This window comes from Triturus cristatus, chromosome 1_2, assembly GCF_964204655.1.
Source record: "Triturus cristatus chromosome 1_2, aTriCri1.1, whole genome shotgun sequence".
Lineage (NCBI taxonomy): Eukaryota > Metazoa > Chordata > Amphibia > Caudata > Salamandridae > Triturus > Triturus cristatus.
Genome location: NC_140580.1, coordinates 611,842,111 through 611,866,561, shown reverse-complemented (window position 1 = coordinate 611,866,561; position 24,451 = coordinate 611,842,111).

Sequence of the window (24,451 nt, the reverse complement as noted above, 5' to 3'; positions counted from 1 at the left end):
GATATGCCGTCTACGCATACATAAAAAGATTGCAGGCACAGAGAGCTCTCCTGCAGGAGACCCACTTAACGACTGCTGAGGTAGATTGCCTGCGTAAGAAGTGACGAGGAACTGTTTGTGCCACGACCTATTCGGCGTTCACCAGGGGCGCTATAATTTGGATATGGCCTGGGACCCCCTTCAGAGAGCACACGCGTATAGTAGACAAAGAGGGCTGTTATGCCATACTCAAGGGGTAACTGGAGGGCCAGTCGGTAGTGCTGGGGGGGGAGCATATATTCTCCAAACGTAGAGCAGGAACGATTCTGGGGTCGACCTCAAGGGGGTATTAACCCCATACACTTCTGGTCCATGGCTTTTAGGAAGCGATTACAACTGTGTTTTAGACCCCCCCCCCCCCCGGAAGCAGCCTGGGTGGATGCGGTGCGAAAATGGGGTGCAGCAGAAGAAGAGGTGTTGCGGGATGAGGAAGTGAAGGGAACACGCAAAAACCCCATATCTCTGGGGTGGGCACAGATATTACACCAATTTAGATACGAAACCACACCAGCGAAAGCACCTGAGCCCTCACCACACTTTTCCCCGATCGAACTGACAGCAGCTCGCAATAGACTGAGCCCAAGGACCTAAGATAGATGCCCTACCCGGGTCAACCCAGTAGGCCACACACACCGAGCCAAGACTGCCCGTAACTGGCCAAAATGGTCCCTCCCCACATGTACACAATCACATTGGGACGTCCCACTAAGGCCTGCCACATAATGGACTTCAGCAATACATATTCCCGCCGCCCCCCTTACAACTTTCCCAGTTTACCCCCCCAAGTTTGAAGTTAATACTATCCATCGGCAGTTCCATATCCGGTGATCATCCACAGGGAATGTATTCCTTACCTATCACACTACATAGTGCCCATATGTCAGTATGGGGAAAGGCATACCTCCGGATTTCGGACACACGTGCCCAACCAGGCGCTTACGCATGTCTATTAAAGTACTCAAACCTACTGAACAGCTAGCACCCAGAATGTACCACCGAGAAATGTTACTTGTACACTGTATAATTAGTTATTGCAAACTAGACCGTCAGTAGATATTTTCTTCTTTGTCCTTATTGAGAACAAGTATCGCTCTAAGTATCGCCCTAAAAAAGGCACAAAGAACACAAAAACAAACACTTTCTGTCGCATCTGTGAAAAAGCCTAACTTCTCACTGAACCTGGATGGAGCTGGCCAGACCTCGTACCCATTGAACTGCTGTAGGAGAAACTCCCAAATTCTCATATCCTGCTTCACCTCCTCTGAAAGCCTAGTTCAGTGCTATTTCTGTTGATGGTCAGTCACAGCCTGCGAAATGGAACAGGACAATAGGTGCCCCATGGGAATGATGTAGAGCTCAAAATTAAATTGCCTCAGCAGGATTTGAAATTTATGAAGTGTCACTTTCCTATCAGCCAAACAGTAACTTTTGAATAGCACCACCTCCTGAGGAAGTCTGCAAACCCCTACAGCTGAATCCTATTCAATGCCCATGAAGGTAATATGCATGGACCCCACTAACACAGTATTTGTGTGAGATTCAGCAAGCACCCCTTACAATAATATTCACCGCCACTATAACCCAACTTCTGGCTTATTGCCTCATCTTATCCGGAAGCTTGGCCAGAGGCAAGCCAATGCGTCAGCAGAATGCCGGGCATGCCGGGCTTAGCGACATTTCTCCTATTATTTTACTCTGGAACGCCCCCTTTGCATCTCATTAGAAATGCAAGGGGAAGCGTAGAGTAAAAGGGTGCTAACATGCAAATTTGCATGTTAGCACCCTGTTGCTGATAGGGCGCTAGTTTTATCTCTGCTTTTTTGGCTTTTAAAGCCAAAAAAGCAGAGATAAAGCCCTTGTTGATATGCCCCCAAGGATTCAAATGTATCCATTGTCTCATTGCTAAGAGCATGTAGCATAGTATTAACAATCCTGGTGGATACCCTTTATCCTCCTTTAAGCATGAAGAGAACCAAAAAAAGAAGAACTATGAAGGTAAATATATAAATACTAACTGATGAAATAAAGTAAAGTAAAAGAACAAGCTCCGGGTCAAAGGGCACAACTATTAAGTAGTGTTGGTTGGTTCATTGTTCTAACGGTATTCTGCTAGGTTAACCATAGCTCAGTCCTAGTTGGGGTGCCTACATTATTGCTGGGAGGTCTGCGATTTACCGTGTCCTTTTAATGCCACATCTGGCTGCCCATGTCAGGCAGTTAGTAAACGAAATGTCTGTAGTGGCTGTGTGCTCATTTGAGGCTGCCTACTGTAAGGTAGAATTATAGAAGTGGTTTTGCTCTAACTAGAAATAGAGAAATGGTTGTTCGAGCTACCAAATAAGGAGCATATTCTTGAATTTTGTAGGGCAGGGCAGCACACCAAGTCAACTTGCTGCACTGCGCAGTGTCACAAGGAAAGGACAGGAAATCGTTGTATTTATCCAAAACAATGCATTCCTGTCTGTTTCTCTTGCGCGGGCGCCATTTAGCTGCCTAGCACCAATGGAGGCACCCTTACACCATGGTGCAAGTTTGCCTGCGTTGTAGGCAAGGTTGTTTTTTAGCAGGAAGGGCCAAATTCCTGCACAAAAGCAATCCAGAGAGGCTTTTTCCTCTTTCTATGTGTGCTGCGCAATGCAGCACACATAGAAAGAGGAAGTAGCAAGGAGAAATAAAGATATTCTCCTCTTTATACCACACCTGGGAAAGCGTGTCTTTTTGGCGCAATCCAAAGTCTTTTAAATCTGGGAATGCGAAAAAAAACATGGGAGTTGTGTGGGAACATCCATGCAAATACCCTAGGAATGCCTACCCAGGGCACAGTAATACAACAAGTGATTTGTGCTGTGTTGTGTTACCTCAGAATTTTGGAGCCACTCAAAGCCATGCAAAATGGCTTGCTGTGGTTTCAAAAATTTGACTTAAGGCTTGCATTGGTCTTGCACCATGTTGCATGGTGCAAGAGTAATGCAAACCAGGTCATACATATGGAGCTCTTTGTGAAATGTACTTAGGGCCATATTTCTGACCTTAGTGGCACAGGGCAGTGCAGCAAGCCACCTTGCTGTGCTGCCCTGCATCACAGGGAAGGGCCAGGAATATGCATAATTTATCCAGCACAGCACATTCATGTCCTTTTCCCTTACACTGGCACAGTTTTGGAAGCCTAGCAGCAATGCAGGTATCCTTGCACCATGGTACAAGGGTGCCTGTCATGTGGGCAGGATTGTTTTTGTGCAGCAAGGGGCACCTCCTTGCACAAAAACAATCATGAGAGGCCTTTTCCTCTTTCTGTGTGTGCTGCAGAATGCAACACACATAAAAAGACGGAAAATAAAGAGAAATAAACACATTCCCCCTCGTTACACTGTGTAACATTTTGGGCCATTCCCAGGTTTACAAAGTCTTGTAAATCTGGGAATGCATAAAAAACATAGGCATTGCATGGGAACACCCACGCAGCACCTATGGAATGCTTACCCAGCGCTGGCTTGCGTTACTCCATATTTCTTGAGTCACTCAAACACCACGCAAACAGACTTTGCATGTTGCGTGGTGCGAGAGGGATACAAAGTGAGTCATAAGTATGACCCTTAATATCTTTTGCGAAAAATGAACCCAAAGGCATACCTCGTAAAAAATGTAACATACAACACTGGCAGGAGATTAGTTTCAAACAAATGTGTCTATTGGCCAAGCTTTACTGTACCCAGAAGACATCTTTTGAAAGCGGTGAAACTAATTCGTCCTTCCATCCTTGAAAGCATTATAAAATGAGAAATGACTAAGGTCTCTGTAGTAAACAACAGTGAAATTGTTTACTGCACTATGAATCAGCGTGACATAATGACATTTGCTTGGCAAACAAAATTGTGTTTCAGTGAAGTTTAACTAACCTTCCATACAGCACTCAAGAAACATGCTAATAATTGGCAATCACGTTATTAAATCCTTTCAAGTGGGTTCATATCAACATAAAAGAACGAACTAGTTCAAATGACAACAAAGATTTGACAATATAGCTAACTCAACACTTTCAAGACAGAAATTACGAGGAGAAACTCCCTGGCTCGAGGGGTGTAATTTGCACAAATTTGCATCGACCCACACAGGCATTATTTTCTGAAGCTGGAGTGTTACTAAAATGATCAATATTTCAAGTGGGCTAAGTTAAAAAGATCAAAGACTTATCGTGGAATACATGAATGGTGCATAGACATACACCTCTTTTGAGAAGACACTTATACTCAAGAAATAACAGAGGTAAATATGTAAATTCTTTTAGTGAGCGACCGACCCACTGCTACACTCCATCCAACATAGAGACAAGGTGCATAACTGTGGAATGGGGGGACAGGGTAATAATTAGGGAGTATAGCCTTTCCTCTACTTCCACTTAACAGAATGGATCCTTAGCTCCACTAAAGGTGCGGTCTTGGAGAACAGCGACTGTCATGTCCGGACTGATTGCAGACACCCCCACCGGGTATGTTAGCCTGCATACCAGCTAGCTCACAGTGTCACTAGAAACCCCTCTTACCAAGGAGAGAATAGTTCTTGGCAACTATCGAACATGGCGACTCCATCCTATCAGGGATCGTGGAAACAGTGCGATACGTTTCGTTCAGTACTCATGCTCACTTTGTATCAGAGAGATACATAGAATAAACAGTGGGGATGTTTTTCAATAAGCATTTATTGAACCAGCGTCATTCTAGTATACAATAGGTGTGCTGAAAAAAACATTTGACAGTAACAGATATAAATGATTATAAGCACCAACAGAGTAAAAGGATGGTAGATTTCTACCATAGTGTTAAAACAATGAATACAAGCAAGTATTAAAATACACTCCTACGATGTGACCCTAACTAGATGTACCTAGGTGTAGCTAGAATGTATGTAGGTGTTTTGCCAAGAATCCCTCTAGGATAAAGTCAACCCCATTACCTGAAGTGAGACTGTGGGACCCGTCTTGATCTCGAGATGGACACCCCGCAAGGGATGTCAGACACTGCCAGCAGGAGTGTCTGCGTGCAGGAACCTTAGCGTTTTGCGTCAGTGTGTCAGCATGGAAGCCCTTTTCACCTCTGCCCATTGCAGAAAGATATGGTGTTTATATACCCAAAGTGTTACCCTCAGGGGTTCTGCCCTGCTGTGTCATGTCAGACTTAGGATGATGGAAAGAATGCCCCTTATACATAGTTATTATGCAGGAGATGGTAGTCCTGCTGAGTTTCCAAGAATTCTCATGCATAATGTATGCGGCTAGGATTCAGGATAAACGCTACGTCTTGTGAGCAGTTCCGTAACTGGGTAAAAGGTCAGTCCCAAGAACCGTTATGTAGTGTATTGGTAGGGAGGAATATAGGTGCGAGGTTAGGTGACTACAGGAGCCTCTATTGGAATACGTATATGAAACACAACAAGAACAAGGAAGTCGAACATTGTGAGGATTTGCTTACCTGGGGGTCCTCTCTTGTCGGTCCTCCTCCTGGTAGTCCTCTCAAAGGTGTCCCTCAAGGCAGCAGAACAAGTGAACAAAAATAAAGCAAGGTCAAACGAACACCCAACACAAGTAAAAGAAACTGTCTCTTTAAACAGGCCCGCAAACTCGGCCAATGGGCACACGCCTACCAAAAGAAAAAGGAAGTTCAGAGTCCGGAAGAGGGAGAGAGGAATGAAGTCGCGAAGTCCCGAGAAGACTGAAAGATTTGGAGCCAAGAAGATGGCTCACTTGGGATTTTCCCATCAAGGAGAAGACAAGTCTGGCCAAATGGGAAACCGCTGCAGAATCTAACATAGGGGAGGAACCAGAAGGACCCTGTTGGGAGGCAGAGCACACAGAGCCAGAACAGGATGATTGGTGGATAACCCCGGAGTGAATAGTGGTAGCAACTACCCAGGGTTACATTGTTATACCGGGGTGAGGGCAGAGGGGGGAGGGTGTGGGAGGGAAACTGAACACGGGTGTTGGTGGTGGGAAAGCAAGGAAGTTTTGACTGTCTTCCCTCCCAACCATGTATTGAAGAAGGACTACAAGTCCCATAAGACTGCAGACCACATAATTTAAGATAAGGGAGACTAGAATCCCTAAGCCTGGGTCTTACCAGAAGAGAGTCAAACCCATATCAGAGAGAAGTTATTGTAAAGAATCACCTTGATTGTAAACCCAAATATATATAGATAAGTATATATTGTCTTCTTTTTTTTTTATTTGTCTTCACCGGTGGAAAGAAATCAAGCTAACCTGAAAGAAAAGGGACACACCATATTAATTTTGATATTAGAGTGAAGACTACACCTATAACACTGAGGGTATTATCAGGAGGTTTCATCCTTCTTTTCCCACACAAACCCCAAAGGTGTTGGTGATGGATACTCTCAAGTATTTCTTCTGAGCCCAATACTTACCGCCATTTCTCTTTACACCAAGAGTGTAGTCCTAGGGGAATTGAGCCAAGCACGAAGACCTAGGAGGAAAACAAAGAAGAAAAACATAATTTGCAAACATTTTGAGTAGCTCGACCTCCCTGCCTATATAAATTACAAACCTACCTGAATAAAAGACAACATTCCGAAACAATACATGCCTCCTTTTCTTTACATTAGGCCTAGTCTCCTAAAAAGCCCACAGACATATACCCACCCGATTTCTTAGAAGAAGTTGAATGACTCTCCTTTTTTTCTTTTTTCTAAACCCCTTTCCCTTGGGGGCTGTACAGAGTTGTCAGAGCAGTGTGCATGGTGCAAGCCTACATGGGGATTCATGGTCTTAGATTTGCTCCTGCAGACAATTCAGGTTAGTATTTTCCTGGTCCTGCAATCTGCAATTTTCTCTTTTTCTCATTGAAACATAACTGAAGTCCTCATCATCATCAAATCACTTTATTCAGCTTTTGCAAAAAAACATAAAAGTCAATTAAACAGTATATATATAAAGTCATATCGATAAAAAACCTACCAAATCACATCAAATACTGTTTACAAGATTAAAATATACTGTTATGTTATATGTGTATACATAGTGTATATTTTAAAAGAGGAATACAAAATTAGTACATAAAACTAGATACAAAATGACAATGCTACCAAGATCACGTCACAACTGGCCCTAATCTGCCTCCAACTATAAGTTGCAGCTGGATCTAAGCCTAACAGCAAATTTTACAAAAAGAAGGACATAAATAGGATGTTACCCGAAAGCATATGTAAAAAGGTAAAGGCTGGGTGGACCTGCCTAAACGTAACCCTTTTCAGGATAGGGATGATGTAGGTCTTCCTAGGTAACTAGTAATAGCTAAAAAACATTACAAAATGGATCGTGTCCTGTGGAGACTTACCGTCACAGATACAGGGCATTAGACTCTAACCCCTAATACACCCACGTGGGTGGCGAGAAGAAGATAAAAAAGATCGAAACAGAACCTGGTCAGTAAAAATCGATCATAACAGCTTAATAGCCCTAAAAGATATGGTTCAGTATCTTGCACAGTTTTCAAAATAATAAACCTATGTACGCTAGGCTTTCTTAGCTCAAGGACTTCGCTATTTAGGGTCCACTGTCTGAAGAAGGACTCCTTTACCCATCCCAGACCCTTCCTGCTGGTCAATTCCGGGTTAAGAAATAAATCAAGTCTTCACAGTCAAAAGAAAACACATTGATATAATTGAGTCTGGGAATGTGATGAGTGTGATCAAGGGTCATACAGTCCTTCACAATCAGTTTGTTTAGGGCAGTCCCTTTACTTAGCCATTTTTTTATCCACAGAAAAGGGGGGCGAAAGGCCAACAAGTCAGAAAGATAAGCGACACCTATCTCTTCATGTACTGCAATGGTAGAGGTTCCCTGGGGTAAACTTAGAAGCCATCTCAGAAAACTATTTTCAATGACTTGTAATTCGTCAAGAGCGATATATCCCCAGATTTCACTGCCGTGAGACACCTTAGCAATGCACTTTGCCCTATATCTGCAGAAGAGCCACAGTAAGTCTCTTTAGTAATCTTGAAACTAAGTTAAAAATAGCAGCATTGGTGCGTAGCAGGTCTCCTTTCTTACTGCTTTTTAGAGGGCCCCAAGTCATATTATCATCTAACTAGCCCCTCAGGTAAGAAAAAAAAGTGGTCCGAGAGATTGGAATAGACCCGACTTGGAAGGGGTAAGACTTCCCAAATAGGGTCCTACCTGCTTTACACATAGAATTTTGAGTTATTAATCAGCAAGTCCTGTTCCTCCATGAATAGAGCAAAGGAGTTAAGAAGGTATTTGCAGCCCCCTAGCGGTCCAAGCCATGAGGACGGCATCATCTGCGTACAAAAGAACAGGCAGACCACGCCAACCCATCTGGGGAAAATCTGCCTTGAATTCAACTAATACCTTCTCCAGGTTTTTTATGTACAGGTTAAACAGAAAAGGGGGCAAGAAGACGAAACCCTGCCCGACTCCTCTCTGCATTGGAAACTGGAGGGTAATCTTGAAATCCTGCGTGTATTGAACCTCAGCCTTTGTATCCCTATGGAGGTCCCGCAGGAAGAGTACAATGTCTCTATCGACCCCGATAGTCATCATAGTCTGCCGGAGCTTAGTTCTGTTGACACTATCAAATGCAGATGACAGGTCTTTAAAGGCCAGGTGAATAGTACTGGGGCGGGCAACTGTGTACTTGTTAAGAGGTTCAAACATTGGTCCACAGTCGACCGTCCTGGACTGTTAGACCTGTCAGCCCTAGGGTGGTCTTACCCCGCATTTTTTCCCTTTCTGCCTTAGTTTTTACTGCCATTGTTCATTGGACCTAGGACTTTGGGCGCCTTACCGCTGCTGAACAGTGCTGAGGTGCAGGTGCTCTCTCCTAACAATATGGTCGCCATAGGCCCCTGCTACTGCGGAGTGGCCACTGTCCTTCTGTGCGCTTGTAGTTGGGATCAGGCTGGGACATAATGCTACTGTAACCCTGAGCGTCACGCCTCTTGTCACCTGAGAAGCCACCACAGAGTCCCCAGAGCCTTCTAGAATCTTCCCACCCCCCAGGCTGGCGCCAGATCTTGCCGCCTTTTTGTAGGGTCACCCGACCTAGGGGTATAAAAGTAAGGGAGGGAAAACCTGACAGTCAGTTGGAGCACTACTGGACCTGGGGACCCTCTGCCGGAGTATAGGCTGCTGAGCTAGGGGAGGCTACACTACCGGGGCTGACTGACCTTAGGCCTGCAGCCACAAGATAGCTGAGTGATCCTGCCAGTCTGCTGACCTTACCCAGTGTGAGGGGAACCCTGGGTGCCAACACCTGTGTGCCTGCTCAAGACTACCATCCTTCATCCTACTACTACCAACTCCGTCAGCAACACAACCCTGCAATCAACTCTTGAAAAATCCTTCCTGTCATCGCTGCCAGCGCCAGGTCTGGGAAGCGCTGGAAACCCCAAGGTAAGCGCTGTGTCATCCAAGCGCTATACTTCAAGAACTTGCCACCTGCTGCTAGCGCTGTGCTAATTAAGCGCTATACTGAAATATTCTGCTGCCTTCTGCTAGCGCTGGGCCAACTAAGCGCTGTCTTCCAAGAACTGGCCCTTTCCTACAAGCACTGTGCTGGGGCGCTGCCGGGGGCCCATGACCTAAGTAAAAACTTTATTGTTGGTAAATTAAAACCTTACAATATAAAAGCATGCATTGTATTAATAAAATGGATACATTTCTTAAAAATTGTTAAAATAACATTAAAACTCGACTTGACTTCTTAACTGCTGTTAAAAGTCTTGTGAACCAGGTACGATCAACGATTTGTTAACAGCCGACAAGGCGTTTGTACGCTCAATGGTGGAGTTTCCCTCAGCTCTAATAGGACAGGGTTGGCGGCCCTGGTAGCTTCCAACTGGCTTAATGCTTTAGTTACAAATTTTGTTAGCCCGATATTCAACTTTGAGTTATCTGGGGTGGGTAAAAGCTGCTATTATGGCTTGGTGGCAAGATCGAATTCCAAGTCTTATCCATTCTTCCCGCAATAGTGAGCATCTAAAAGCAAGCATTGTTGGGTATAAGCAGACTATGTGTTCCAACCCCTCGGTGTGGTAACCACACAGCCTGCAGTGGATGTGGCTGTCTTTCCGGCGCCATTCTGGAAGGCCCATGACCTGTTTGTGCCTTGAATATTGAATGCTGTGCTGGAGCCTCCCCGCTGCGGACTATGGGCGCTGAATCAACCAAGTGCTGTGCCTGAAAAAGCGCTGCATGCCCAAGATCACCGCTGCCGCCCGGGTACCTGTGAGGAAGCGCTGTTCTAGTGCGCTCCTGCTGTGCCCCCTCCGCGCTGAGATAAAGAGCGCGGTCTGCCCAAAAACACCGCTGCAGCCCAGGTGCTGCTGGTTGAGGAGACGTTGCGGCTGACATCGCCGCTTCGGCCCAGACGCCAAGGAGGAAAGGAGCACGGTGACCTGATTGCCGCCGCGGCCCCCGAAGTCAAGGGAGGGCCGCCGCGGCTGCAGCGAAGCAACCGGGGCGCTGGCTGCGTCATCGGCCGCGCGCCCTGAAAGCCACGCTGGGATTGACTCCCGGGTTTCAAGGCCTACTGAGGCCCGGGGCCTGTCCCGAACTTCACCGGAGGGGCTCCGTTGCGAGTGGGAGCCCCAGTTCAGCTCCCCCATTGTAGCGGGCCCCGTGGACCGCAGGGAATCTGGCCGCCCCCCTCCAGGTGAGAGAGCCCCAAGGAAAGGCGCAGCAGGCTGCCTGGGAAGGGGGCGTTTCCCAGTGACTCGACTCGGCACCGCCTGGCTTTCTGCGGTGCCACCCTCCTGAACTAAGCAATGAGTGCGGGAGACCTGGGGCCCGAACAAACACTCAAAGGCGCAGATGCACGGGACTACTCTCTGGGGGGACTGCCCCTTCCAGAGGAATCCTGCCTGCAGTGCCCCTTTACCAGGGGGGGTTGTTACCTACCTGGGGTGTACAATTCCGATAGGCCTGATACCTGGAGGTCATGGCAGACTGGGCCTCCATTCCTGTGTACCCCCTTCAAAGGTGCCCAGCTGCCTGGAAATGAACATGTGAGAGGGTGGGGGCTGGGTACTGTCAGAGGATACGTTAAATGTTTTGTTATCAACCCAGTATGAGAAATGTTAGCTGCCTTGGCCACGTGCAAATGGAATGTGGCCTCTATTGATCAGGGGCATAAGAAATGCTGCCTATGTTGACCATGTATAGGAGAAACATTACTTTTAGTGTACATGTGCATCAGAAGTGTTATCTGTAGCAACCTGGAGCTAGAGAAACCGGTTATTCCGCACCCTGTGTGAGCTTTGCATTTCAAATCCTGACACGAAATAGATACAGATTCTTGTTTTGTCAATGAACCTGGAGTGGTGTCTTTTCATTGCGTGTGCTTTACTGGGTCAGTGTGAGTGTGTGCTGCACAACTACTTAACACATAGCTTCCGGCATGCCTTCCCGCCTCGCGCAGAGCTACCGCGTCGGAGTTGGTGGTCCCTGGGACCTTCCGGGTCTAACACTGGTGTTCAGCGGTGGGATTAGGACTTGTGCTTGTTCAGCACCCTACAGTGACTCAGTGTGCGCCGCAATCTGACACCTGTTTTAATGCAAGCGTGAAAATCTCCCTAATTTCCTGACTGTGAATGTTCTTGAGTAAAGCCTGTTACCTACGTCCTAGTGGTTTTCTCTGAAATTGTCTGAGGCCCTACCTAGCAGTATGGAGTTCGAGCTGGCCATCCTAGAAACGTACACAGTGGCGAAGCTTAGGGAGTTCTGCCAGGGGAAGGGGGTGTTCTTCAAGCAAGGCGCCAAGAGAGAGGAGCTTCAGAAGAGCTTGAGAGTATGGGCATTGTCCCACCCGGGGGGAGAGGGGACGAGTGGCAGGGAGAGCAGGACGCTGCAGGAGAGCTGGACCTACTGCACATAGATGTTAGTGAGAATGTGTTGCCAGGAAGACCTTCCAGGGCAGGCAGTAGTGTGTCAGTGAGGAGCTTGTCTGCGGAGGAGTTCGAGGACAGGTGGGAGGAGAGACAACTTAAGCTAGAGCTTGCGAGGCTAGGGAAGAAGAGGGAAGAGAAGAGGCTGGCTATGGAGGAAAGGAAGCTTCTCCATGAGCTTAGCCTCAAGGAGCTGGAAATTAAAGCCCTACAGATAGGGGCTAGCAGCAACGCAAATGGTGGCAGCGTACCGACTGAAGCTCCACGGGAGTCTAGGTTCTACATGCCCAAGGATGTGGTGGCCAGTTTCAGAGTGGGGGACGACATTGATAAGTGGTTAGTGGCCTATGAGGTGTCGTTTGTAGCCCATGGGGTCCCCGAGAGTTATTGGGGGGTGGCCTGTATAGGTACATGCCTCCGGTGGGGAGGGACACGCTCTTGACCTTAGATAAGGCAGAGCAGACTAACTACTCAGTTATGAAGGAAGCGTTGCTTAAGAAATTTGGCCTGACCCCTGAGAAATACTGACAGAAGTTCAGAAATAGCCACAAGCATCCCAACCAGAACTGGGCAGATTTTCTAGACTATGCCCACAAAGCATTGGAGGGTTGGGTGCAGGGCAGCGAGGTGACCGACCATGAAGGGCTGTACAATCTGTTTTTAAGAGAGCACTTTCTCGATAAATGTTTTCCAGAGCTGCGCCAACACGTGGTGGACCACAAGTTGACCGACCCGAGGGAGCTTGCGTAGGAGGCGGATACCTGGGTCAGTACCCGGGTGTCCAACAAGGGATCCGTGGGGACCGCCAGAAGGGTGGACAGGGTTTTCCCCAGAAGAGAGAGGGGGGAGATAAAAAGAAGAGTTCTCCAAAGGCCCCCAAAATAGACCACAATGGAGAGGGGTAGGTTCCCAGCCCCAATCTGGTTCTCCAAAGCCTACTTATCCTGACTGAAGTCAGCAGCCCAAAACTGTCCGGTGCTATGAGTGTAGGGAAGTGGAACACTACAAGGGGGATCCCCAGTGTCGAAAAAGGACCCCAGCCCCTACTGGAGGTAAGAGCCCCGGGGTGGCTAGTGTAGTGCTGGGGGAGGAGTTGTCACTAGATAAGGGGGGTGAGTGGGCAGGCTTGACCCTAGTGTCCCTGGGGGACAGGGAGATGGTCCCACAGACTCAGGTACCCTCAAATACTGCCAAGTACCGACAGAGGGTCCTTGTTAACAGGCAGGGGGTGGATGCTCTGAGGGACACAGGTGCCAGCATGACGATGGAAAGGAGACAGCTGGTGTCCCCGGAGCAGGTGGTTCCTGACGTATTCCACCCAGTTGTGAGGGCTGACAACAGTGTGGATCACTACCCTGTGGCCCAAGTTCCTTTTGATTGGGGATGGGTTGCATGCCTGTTGAGAGTCGTGGTGAGCCCTGCCATGCCAGTTGATTGTTTGTTAGGAAACGACCTGGAGCATACCGCCTGGAAGGAGGTGGAGTTCCAAGCACACACCGAAATGCTGGGACTACCAGGATGGACCTGAGAGGTCACACGGTCCATGGATGCCTGGCAAGGGAATCAAACAGGGCTGGAGCCTGGAAAAATGGCCCAGCCCACCGCTGAACAGGAAGATGCCTTGGAAGATGCACCCCGTGAGATGGATGGGGCCCCCCAGCTGCGGTGGCCCCGGAGTCCACGGAGGATGATGTTGGTCCCGTGGGGGACTTACCGACCCCTGCAGAGTGGCAGGTGGAAGGAGGGCCTACCCGGGGGGAATTCTGTTGGGCACAGAGAGAGTGCCCCAACCTTGAGGGCATGCGGCGACAGGCCGAATCCCAAGCAGCTGGAAATGCTGTTGGGAACTATCATATCTACTGGGAGGATGGCCTTCTTTACAGTGAGCCTAGCACTCCGGTGCATGAGTCCTCCAGGGCCTTAGTGGTCCCCCAATGCTACCAAGCCTTCCTATTGGAGCTAGCGCACGGCATCTCCCTGGCGGGACACCTGGGCCAAGATAAAACATTTGCTCGTTTGGTCCCACACTTTTATTGGCCCGGGATGAGGATCACCTCTGACACCTTCTGCAAGTCTTGCGTGACTTGCCATGCGAGTGGGAAGACCGGGACCAAGTTGAAGGTCCCCCTGGAACCCCTACCGGTCATCGGCACCCCTCTCGACCGGGTAGGCATCACTTTGTCGGGCCTCAGGATCCGACGACTGCCTCGGGACACCGGTTCATCCTAGTCCTGGTGGGGTTCTCCAAGGTCGTGGTGTCGGACAGGGGCACGAACTTCATGTCTGCCTACATGCAGGCTATGTGGAAGGAGTATGGGGTGACTTAGAAGTTCTCCACTCCTTACCACCCCAGACCAATGGGCTCGTGGAGCGTTTCAATAAGACACTGAAAGGAATGATCTGGAGTTTGCCTGAGGACTTGAGGAGGAAGTGGGACGTCCTCCTGCCCTGTCTGTTGTTCTCCTACAGGGAGGTGCCGCAGAAGGGGGTAGGCTTCAGCCCCTTCGAGCTACAGTATGGACACCCTGTCAGGGGACCCCTCAGTCTCGTGAAGGAGGGGTGGGAGAAAACTCCTACGAGACTTCCCCAGGATGTGGTGAGATACATGCAGGCGTTCCATAGCCAAATGGCCAAATTGTGGAAGGAGGCATCCGACAACCTGGAGGCCACTCAAGCAGTCATGAAGAAGTGGTACGAATGGAGTGCCCATCCTGTGGAACTGTAAGCTGGACAGAAGGTGTGGGTCATGGAGCCCGGAGAGCTTAGCGCCCTCCAGGACCAACGGACTGGGCTGTACGAGATACTGGAGAAGAAGGGCCCAGCCACGTACATGGTGGATCTTAAAACCCCCGGCAACCCCACCGAGTGTTGCATGTCAACTGCCTCAAGCCGCACAATGAGAGATCGGAACTTACCCTCCTGATGGTCACTGATGGGAGCGAGGAGGAAGAGAGCGAGCCTCTTCCAGACCTTCTGGCATCTCAAGAGAAAGATGGATCAGTGGAGGGAGTGGTCCTCTCCCCATCCCTGACGCCGGAGCAACAGAGGGACTGCCGCCAGGTATTGGACCAGTTCGCCTCCTTGTTTTCCCTCACTCCTGGGTTCACCTACCTGTGTACCCATGACGTGGACACAGGAGACAGGCCCCTGTCGAGACCAAGTCGTATCGGCTGTCCGACAAAGTGAAGACCAGCATCCAACGCAAAGTCACCAAGATGCTGGAGCTGGGTGTGATCGAGCCGTCCAGCAGCCCCTGGGCTAGTCCGGTGGTGTTGGTAAGGAAAGCGGCCCCACTGGGCACCACACCTGAACTTCGGTTCCATGTGGACTATTGAGGCCTCAATTCCATGACCAAGGCGGGCGCTCACCCGATCCCTAGGGCAGATGAGCTCATTGACCGGCTAGGGGCAGCCCAATACTTGAGCACTTTTGGTCTTACGTCAGGATACTGGCAGATCACCATGGCAGACGGAGCCAAGGAGAAGACTACATTTTCCACCCCAGAGGGACACTTCCAATTTCGAGTGATGCCCTTTCGGTTAAAAAATGTGCCTGCCACTTTCCAGCGGTTGGTGAACCAGGTCATTGCTGGCTTGGAGGCCTTCTCGGCTGCCTACCTGGATGACATAGCTGTCTTCAGTAGCAGCTGGGAGGACCATCCGGAGCATCTCCAGGAGGTGCTGCAGGCCCTGCAGCGGGCTGGCCTAACCATCAAGGCCAGCAAATGCCAGATCGGACAGGGATCTGTCGTCTACGTGGGGCACCTGGTGGGCGGGGGTAAGGCGCAGCCCTTCCAGGCCAAAATCGAGACCATCCTGGCCTGAGAGCCCCACAAAACCCAGACGGAGGTTAGGGATTTCCTGGGCCTCACGGGTTATTACCGCCGGTTTATCATGGGTTATGGCACCATCGTGGCCCCCCTGACAGAACTCATATCCAACAAGCAACCACGGAAAGTAATTTGGACAGACGCTTGCCAAAAAGCCTTCAACACCCTGAAAACAGGCTGTGTGCACTGCTCCGGTGCTTAGGGCTCCAGACTTCACCAAATAATTTATCGTTCAAATGGACGCCTCTGAGCATGGCATTGGGGCAGTACTCTCACAACTTAACAAGGAGGGCCTAGACCAACATGTGGCCTTCATATCTAGGAGGCTTCTCCCCCGGGAACAGCGGTGGAGTACCATCGAACTGGAAGCATTTGCTGTGGTTTGGGCCATGAAGAAGTTGAGGCCATATCTCTTTGGCTCTCACTTCCTGATTCAGACCAACTACCGGCCCCTTCGCTGGCTCATGCAGATGAGGGGTGAAAACCCTAAATTGTTGAGGTGGTCCATTTCCCTCCAGGGTATGGACTTTCGGTGGAACACCGACCCGGAGTAGACCACGCCAACGCTGACGGTCTCTCTCGGTTCTTCCGCCTTAGTGATGAGAACTCCCTAGGGGTTGGGTAGCTCTCCCCACTTTTGGCTTGGGTGGATGCGTGTTAGACTTGTCAGTCCTAGGGTGGTCTTACCCCACATTTTTTTCCCTTTCTGCATTAGTTTTTACCAGCATTTTTCATTGGACCTAGAACTCTGGGCGCCTAACCGCTGCTGAACAGTGCTGAGGTGCAGGTGCTCTCTCCTAACAATATGGTCACCTCAGGCCCATGCTACTGCGGAGTGGTCACTGACCTTCTGCGCGCTAGTAGTTGGGATCAGGCTGGGACATAATGCTACTGTAACCCTGAGCATCCCGCCTTTTTTCACCAGAGAAGCCACCACAGAGTCCCCAGAGCATTCTAGAATCTTCCCACCCCCCAGGCTGGTGCCAGATCCTGCCGGCTTTTTGCAGGGTCACCCGACCTAGGGATATAAAGGTAAGGGAGGGGAAACCTGACAGTCAGTTGGAGCACTACTGGACTTGGGGAACCTCCGCCAGAGTATAGGCTGCTGAGCTAGGGGGAGGCTACACTACTGGGGTTGACTGACCTTAGACCTGCTGCCACAAGATATCTGAGTGATCCTGCCAGTCTGCTGACCTTACCCAGTGTGAGTGGAACCCGGGGTGCCAACACCAGTGTGCCTGCTCAAGACTACCATCCTTCATCCTACTACTATCAACTCCCTCTGCAACCAAACCCTGCTACCAACTCTTGTGAATCCTTCCTGTCATCCGCTGCCAGCACCGGGTCTGGGAAGTGCTGGGAACCCCAAGATAAGCGCTGTGTCATCCAAGCGCTATACTTCAAGAACTTGCCACCTGCTGCTAGCGCTGTGCTAATTAAGCGCTATACTGAAAGAATCTGCTGCCTTCTACTAGCGCTGGGCCAACTAAGCGCTGTCTTCCAAGAACTGGCCCTTTCCTACAAGCACTGTGCTGGGGCGCTGCCGGGCCGCATGACCTGTTTGTGGCCTGAATATTGAACGCTGTGCTGGAGCCTCCCCGCTGTGGACTCTGGGCGCTGTATCAACCAAGCGCTGTGCCTGAAAAAGCGCTCCATGCCCAAGATCACCACCACCGCCCGGGTACCTGTGAGGAAGCGCTGTGCTAGCGTGCTCCTGCTGTGCCCCCTCTGTGCTGAGATAAGGAGCGCAGTCTGCCCAAAAACACCCGGCCCAGGCACCAAGGAGAAAAGGAGCACGGTGTCCTGATCACCGCCACGGCCCCCGAAGTCAAGGGAGGGCCGCCGCGGCTGCAGCGAAGGCCGCACCAGGCCCCTGGAATGCACAAGCGAGCGTTGCTCGGCAACTGGGGCGCTGGCCACGTCATCGGCCGCGCCCCCTGAAAGCTGCGCTGGGATTGGCTCCCGGGTCTCAAGGCCTACCAAGGCCCGGGGCCTGTCCCGAACTTCACTGGAGGGGCTCCGTTGCGGGTGGGAGTCCCCGTTCAGCTCACCCATTGTAGTGGGCCCCGCGGACATCAGGGAATCTGGCCGCCCCCCCCTCCAGGTGAGAGAGCTACGAGGAAAGGAGCAGCAGGCTGCCTGGGAAGGGGGCGTTTCCCAGTGACTCGACTCTGCACTGCCTGGCTTCTGCGGCACCACCCTCTTGAACTAAGCAGTGAGTGCGGGAGACCTGGGGCCCGAACAAACACTCAAAGACCCAGACGCACGCGACCACTGTCTGGGGGGACTGCCCCTTCCAGAGGAATCCTGTCTGCAGTGCCCCTTTACCAGGGGGGGTTTGTTGCCTACCTGGGGTGTACAATTCCCATAGGCCTGATACCTGGAGGTCGCGCCAGACTGGGTCTCCATTCCTGTGTACCCCCTTCAAAGGTGCCCAGCTGCCTGGAAATGAACGTGTGAGAGGGTTGGGGCTGGGTACTGTCATTGAATATATGCCCCAGAGGATAAGTTAAATGTTTTGCTACCACCCCTGTATGAGAAATGTTAGCTGCCTTGGCCATGCGCAAATGGAATGTGGTCTCTATTGATCAGGGGCATAAGAAATGTTGCCTATGTTGACCATGTCTAGGGGAAACGTTACTTTTAGTGTACATGTGCATAAGAAGTGTTATCTGTAGCAACCTGGAGCTAGAGAAACCGGTCATACCGCACCCTGTGCGAGCTTTGCATTTCAAATCCTGACACGAAATTGATAAAGATTCTTGTTTTGTCAATTAACCTGGAGTGGTGTCTTTTCATTGCGTGTGCTTTACTGGGTCAGTGTGAGTGTGTGCTGCACAACTACTTAACGCATAGCTTCCAGCGTGCCTTCCCGCCTCGCGCCAAGCTACCGCGTTGGAGTCGGTGGTCCCTGGGACCTTCCGGGTCTAACATGGACAAAACCCATCTTAGGCATCTGCTAGAATGGTATTTTCATCTGTAAGCTGGCCAGCCTTTCTAATCGAATATGTCTGACCACCTTAACCGCTGAGTCTAACAAAGAGATTGGCCTGTAACAGTGGGCGTTATCTCTGTTTCTCTTTTTAAAAACGGAGACAATGGTAGATATAGCCCAGGTACGAGGGATCCTGCTATCATGGCAGAATTAATAATTGAGTGAGAGCTGGTACCCACAAATTCAGATTAGAAATATAATGGTTGGGAGGTATCCTGTCGGGGCCTGGTGCCTTATTTCTGGACAACCAAATGATGCCCTTCCTGACTTTTTCGGATGAGAATACCAGGGCAGACTTACCTTCACCCACACCACTGGTTGCACTCTCATCAGGGGGTCAATGAAACATTTCCTTAAAATTACTTATCCATTCATCTACTGTAATATGGGCCACACGGACATTAACAGCATCTACTGCCAAGAGGGGGCTATGTATATTACTCCAAAACTTGGAGCTACTTCTTAAGCCGATTGCCTCGATAAGCTTGCTCCAGGCCTTCTCCTTCAGCGCAGCCTTCCATCTTGTTAATTCGGTTTTATAATGAATTTGACAGGCCTTTATTAAAACGGGATCACTCGGTCTATTACCTAGTGCTTCCTTTAGCTTCCTGGATGCACAAGAACATGCAGGGTCAAACCATCTAGGGGCTAAATCATAGAATCGCCAAGCCGGGGCCTTAAGTAGATCTATTATGGTACTAGAAATGATCTTGAAGGCCTCTCTGATATCACCAAGCTCCACCCTGGGGGCTATGCAGGTCGCAAACTCCTTGTGACACCTAACAGATAAAGACTCTTAAAAGGAATCTGGAGTTATCTGCACCCATTTAAGCCTTCTACTCCCATCTGCAGCATTCAGTCACCCCCTACCTCCTCCCCATTGATAGGCCACCTGATTGTAGAACACAGAGGATTATGATCACTATGATGTATACTTGCCTCAATCAAGAAATCCAAAATCAGATAAAAAAGAGAGGTTGAAACAAGAATAAAATTGATAAACGAGTCACACCCACTCCCTGAGAAAGAGGGGTTGATGACATTCCTTCCAGGGTCTAATTTGCACATGGCCGAGGTCAGATCAAACTCATTCACTAAAACATTAAGGATGTCTCCCTGGTTGGTATGTTCAAAATGAATTCCCGTCTGGCGTGGGCAACCCAAATCTTTTAAACCCATCCGCCTTGGGTCCCCACACAAATGAATGTTAAAATCTATTGCAATCATTAACTTATTATAGTTCCGAGTATTTAGGTTTCTTAAAAAGGATCCCAACATGGATATATTACAAACATCTGGAAGAGCAGAAGTAGCATTATACAAATTCAAGAGGACCAATTTACATGGCCTGCTAGAAAATAACAAAGCTTGCAGCTAAAGGCAACACAACAGCTCTACATTGAACTGCTAAAGAGACTTAAACAACCAATCTCCCCCTTTGGTCTTCCTGACCTCAAAGGGATGGCAGGCACAAAAAAGGACCTTATATCCCTCCATAAAGAAGCTATTCTCGGTGGCCCATGTTTCCTGTAAACAGATCACTTCAAACCTTCTTATAAACAGAGTCCATTCGGGATCTGAAAACTTGTTTGCCAGCCCAGCTATGTTCCACGAGATTCCCCAGGTGAGGAAAAACAAGGAGAAATATCTTTATTTCTCCTCGTTTTTTCCTATTTCTATGTGTGATGCATTGTGCTGCACACATAGAAAGAAGAAGAAGCCTCTCAGGATTGTTTTTGTGCAGGAAGGCTCCCCTTCCTGCATAAAAACAATCCTGTCTACAACAAAGGGCAAGGGTGCATGCATTTGTGTTAGGCTGCCAAAACAGCACCAGAGCAAGGTGAATTGGACAGAAATCACTGTATTGAATAACTACAACCCATTCATGCCCTTTCCCTGTGAAGTAAAGCAGTGCAGTAAGGTGACTTGCTGTAATGCCCTGCACCAAATTTTTCAGAAATATGTTAAACCTAATTTAATTGATTCTGAATGAACTGAGCTTTGTTGAACTTTACGTTTATTAAATTACAAAGATTCCTTCCGGTCGAGGTGCCTGTAGAAGAGTAGGGTTGTCATATTAGAAGAAGGTGTAGTAGGGGTAGGCATGAATCACAAAGTCTGCTGTACAAAAGTTAATTTGAATGTGAAATCATGGAATCAGTTTTCCTATTTGCACAAGTAAGAATGTTGCAGAATTTATAAGTCTGCTGCCTGCTATTCTACTCTAAAAGTGTAACTACAGAGAAACTATGGATATTCTTACCAAAGACCAGCATAGGTTAGTTGTAGCTGGACTGTTAATCATTGCTCTTATATTCAAGGCTGCCTTATTAATAGAGTTAAGTTCACTTGCTGACAATGATCCTGTTGAGTTTACACCTAAGCCTAAAACACATGCATACCCCTTTGAAGAACAGCATAGTTTTGATTTTTAGATTTTGCACAGATTCTTCAGAAAGTGACTTTTCTACTAATGCATTTTGTAGATTACTATATGAGTACACATGCACCATGGAGGCAAAGGACTGTTACGCATGCTCTCACTTGCCTTCTTTGGTAGTTGAGGGAGTCACTAAATATCACATTCTTCTTTCTTATGGCAGTAAATGTTGAATTTTGTTGAGTCTTTTATATAGTCTGGTCCGCTTTGAATATTATTACTTGATTAAAATATAATACGTTCTGAAGTTCCTCTTAATAAGCGCTTGACCCCTAATCCAGGCAGATGAAATGAATACTGCTTGGTATTTCTTTCAACCCCTCACAATATTGACACAATCATGCCCATGTATTGAATTTGACATGTGCCATATGCCTTATAGAGCAACAGCGTATCCATGATTTAGAGGCCAGAAGGGTCAAAATGTGCCTATGGTCGATGGAGGAGAGGGTGTTCTTGAAGCATGTGTGAAAACAGGAGGAATATGAGGATAATTAGAGGGAATATACCCCTAATTGAAATTGGACTGGCATCACAAAGGGAAGTTATGTATTTATAAATTAGCAAGTGCAGAAAAGAATAGGTATATGGGAATGAGAGTGTGTAAGCATAAATACGAACCTATAGATGGCCTGATCAAATTCTTACAAGAGAAGGTCAAGTGGTTCCTAGAGCTTATTTTGTGTGTAGACAGTATGCCTATTTTAAGTTGCCTAGAAATTGGGCAGGTACTTGTTAACTAACCCTAGTGTTTCCAAATATTTTTCAGGTGAAGAATTTAGATATACATAATAGATGCAAACGTAGTGGTAGAAGTGCTTCAGAAACAGTACGCAACATTTTTGGAGATATGATTTCAGTAGATTTTGTTTTAAATAATTAAAGATGAGAAAACTTTCCACAATAGGGACAAACTTGCCACTGGTACTGCTGGTGGATTGCTAGCTGTAGATACAGAGCTAGTCGCTATTAGATCAATGGTTTTGCAAAATCAAGTAGAGCGTAGTCTGTAAGATGATGAAGGTATGCACTTTGTACTTTTATCCTTGATTAGAGGAAGGAAATAAGAGGATTTGTGAAGAATATCACTGAATTGAAATCTGGCTTGAAGGAATTAGAAGCAAATGCCACTTGAGAAGCAAATTGGAAAGGGATTTGCTGCCATAGGTAGTTGACAATATTTGTAATGGGTTTTTAGTCGCTGTTATGAGGTCGATTTTGATAATTGGCATTTGCTTCATTAGTTTGTTTGCTGTGTTTAAGGGATTCAAATATATGAAATCAAGGAAACACGTGATTGAAAGAAGTGGAATCATGAGGAAAAGGGATGACACTGAGTTACAGAAAAAACAGGGCAAGGTCTATGAGATGAAAGAAATGGAGAAGTCAAATCGTAAGATACTGAAGACAACAGAACTTTAAAGTTGTTTTGAAAGATTTCCTTAACTTCTGTGACTATTCTAGCCATCAGAGAGGAGACTGGAGTACCATAATTTAGTGCCCCACCCCTTTACTATGTACCCAGTACACTCAATGTGTGTTTAACTGTGTTAATCTGTGTGCATTCTAGTGAGTGGCTGTGTATCCATGTGGATGAGAGCCACCTGAATATTTAGTGGAATCATAATACATGTATTTGTTACGAAGGAAATGTATTTCCTTTCTGAGAGAATAAAGGCAACCCCCTAAGGAACAGCTGATTCAAAGGCCAGGGAAGAGGGGGAGAAACAACAACAACAATTAAATAGTATCCCTCTAGGCCTATATTTCTTTACATGTGGCTTATGATAAGCTCAAACGTGGGGCATAAGAAGGCATTCAACTGCACACAAAACTGATTTTTTTCAATTTTTCTCATGTTTATTTTTATTTATATAATTTTTTGAATCATTCTTCTGATATGTTTTCTTTCTTGCACATTATTTCATATTTGGCATTTACGGATGATTACATAAGACATCATAAAAAGTGGAGCAAGAATACAAAAATATACAAATCTTAATATTTCAAAAGCAAAATATATACAACAATATTGTACAGCAATTATGTCAGTAAAGTACAACAACGTAATATACACAGTGAGTAAGAAATTACAGACTCACCATCCCCATTATTCATGCACACCTCTTCTCATACCACATACAACTCTCTTACACTCAATACACACATACTAAACACCCCAAACCAAGACTGCATGCACAGATGAAACCATCGGGGAGAGAGACTCAACCCTCAAATGCTGTGCTGTGTACTGGGGTACCACACACAAAGCTGGTCAACGCACGTTTCCATGGCCTATTTTCCTGTTATTGCCATCTTCTTCAGGACCTGTTGTTTTGATTTTTTGCAATGGGTCGAATGGAGAGGAGGAGGAAAGTAGCATTTATATGGTTCTGAAATTATAATGCAAGGAAATGATTATTATAACTGACAGAAAAGAAGAAAACCCCACAGGAGATATATTACTCTTACTCCTTAGTCTATATATATGTTTCACAAATGTGTCTCACCCGAGCGTTCTCTAAGAATAAATAGACCTTCAGCAGTGAGAAGCATAGAAAGATGAGTTGAACACCAGGAGCTGTGATAAGACATGCACTCTCCCTGGATTTAACAGAGGAGAAGCATATCATAGCGTTTATCCTCCTAAGATTGCTTTATCAAGGATATTTATCATTATTACTAAGAGGATAGGTGCTTAAATATAATTATAAAGAAAAAGGTGTTAACTTGACTCAGAGAGTAACTGAGCTTAACACATAGGTCAGAGGAGAAAGCCTACTTCTAGGAAATTGATATCTGTAATACAGATAGTTACCTTATACCTATTGTCTATCGGCGACTACTACTCCTACAATTGTTGGTATATTGCCACCATGTAGTGTCCGGTACACTTTTTCCACTCTCAATATTACTACATGAAGAAAAAGGAACATGTATTTCAGATGAGATTCTGTATCTAATCAAGAGGGAGTTATTCATTTAGGAAGAGAAACAACAATGAAATTGTAGTCAGAAAAAATGTATATTGTGTACCATATTACAGCTAAATTACCTGGAATACTTCTCTATCTCTTGTATTTTTAAGTATCCTTAATATAGCTAACATCTTTATAGGCTCAAATGCTCATATGGATGGTTCTTCTTCAATATGGCATTATTACTCCATCTCTGTTCAGAGAAGAAATAATGAGCAGACCGTCAAAGTAGCTAATGCTCACATACCCAATCAGAG